This window comes from Malurus melanocephalus, unplaced genomic scaffold (assembly GCF_030028575.1).
Source record: "Malurus melanocephalus ecotype Western Australia unplaced genomic scaffold, MMel_1.1 scaffold_4525, whole genome shotgun sequence".
NCBI lineage: Eukaryota > Metazoa > Chordata > Aves > Passeriformes > Maluridae > Malurus > Malurus melanocephalus.
In genome coordinates this window covers 2,011-3,583 of record NW_026627757.1, presented here as the reverse complement: position 1 = coordinate 3,583, position 1,573 = coordinate 2,011, and the positions used below count along the sequence as shown (strand labels likewise).

Below are 1,573 nucleotides of genomic sequence, written 5' to 3'. Positions count from 1 at the left end.
AAAAAAATTCTGAAAAAATTCCTTATCAGTGCAGCTCTACAACAGCATCTTCACCCTGCTCAGCTTCGAGAAAATCGGATATACAGGTAGGGAGAGACACCCAAAATTTACAGAATTTAACCCAAAATTGCTGAAATTTAACCCAAAAAAATCCCAGAAAAAATCGCAGAAAAAATCACCCGAAAATTGCAAAAAATTGCCCCAAAAAATCCCAAAAATGTCACGGTATCTTCAGCATCTTCAGCTGCTCAGCTTCGAGAAAATCGGATACACAGGTAGGGAGAAATGCTAAAATTTACAGAATTTAACCCAAAAAAATCCCAGAAAAAATCGCAGAAAAAATGGAAAAAAAATTGCAAAAAAATCGCAAAAAAAATCGCAAAAATTCCTAAAAAAACCCCCCAAAATGTCCCGGTGTCTTCAGCATCTTCAGCTGCTCAGCTTTGAGAAAATCGGATACACAGGTAGGGGGAGACACCCAAAATTTACAGAATTTAACCCAAAAAAATCACGGAAAAAATCGCAGAAAAAATAAAAAAAAAAATCGCCAAAAAATTGCAAAAAAATGTCCCGGTACCACAACAATCAGAGCTCTACAACAGCATCTTCAGCTGCTCAGCTTCGAGAAAATCGGATACACGGGTAGGGAAAAATGGTAAAATTAGTGAAATTTAACCCAAAAAAATCCCGGAAAAAATCGCAGAAAAAATCGCCAAAATATTCCCAAAAAAAACAAAAAAATCCCATCGCCAAAAAAGCCAAAAGAAAATTTAAAAAGACCAAAAAAATCCCCCAAAAAATTCCAAAAAACCCCCCAAAAAATCCCCAAAAAAATCCTCCAAAAATTGCAAAAAATTCCCAAAAAAATCCTGAAAAATTCCCCCAAAAAATCACCAAAATGTCTCCATATCTTCAGCATGTTCAGCCTGCTCAGCTTCGAGAAAATCGGATATACAGGTAGGGAGAAATGGTAAAATTTACAGAATTTAACCCAAAAAAATCCCGGAAAAAATCGCTGAAAAAGTTCCCAAAAAATCGCCCCAAAAATCGCAAAAAAAAATCGCAAAAATTCCTAAAAAACCCCCGAAAATTTCCTGGTGCCTTCAGCATCTTCATCATGCTCAGCTTCGAGAAAATTGGATATACAGGTAGGGGGAAATGGTCAAATTAGTGAAATATAACCCAAAAAAATCCCGGAAAAAATTGCTGAAAAAATAACGAAAAAAATCACGAAAATATTCCTAAAAAATCCTGAGAATTCCCCATAATGCAGCTCTACAACAGCATCTTCAGCCTGCTCAGCTTCGAGAAAATCGGATATACAGGTAGGGGGAGACACACAAAATTTACAGAATTTAACCCAAAATTGCTGAAATTTAACCCAAAAAAATCCTGGAAAAAATCGCAGAAAAAATCACCCGAAAATTGCAAAAAATTGCCCCAAAAAATCCCAAAAATGTCACGGTATCTTCAGCATCTTCAGCCTGCTCAGCTTCGAGAAAATCGGATATACAGGTAGGGGGAGACACCCAAAATTTACAGAATTTAACCCAAAAAAATCCCGGAAAAAATC

The 1,573-nt window shown here is 36.2% G+C and overlaps 1 long non-coding RNA gene across 1 annotated transcript in view; it reads left to right on the top strand.

Moving 5' to 3' along the window:
* Nucleotides 1–1,267: 1,267 nt before the first annotated feature.
* LOC130588349 (uncharacterized) overlaps nt 1,268–1,573 on the top strand; it is a 1,599-nt gene continuing 1,293 nt past the window's right edge. The window contains exon 1 of the long non-coding RNA XR_008966941.1: nt 1,268–1,325. This is a non-coding gene — a long non-coding RNA (uncharacterized LOC130588349). The remainder of the gene's footprint in view (nt 1,326–1,573) is intronic.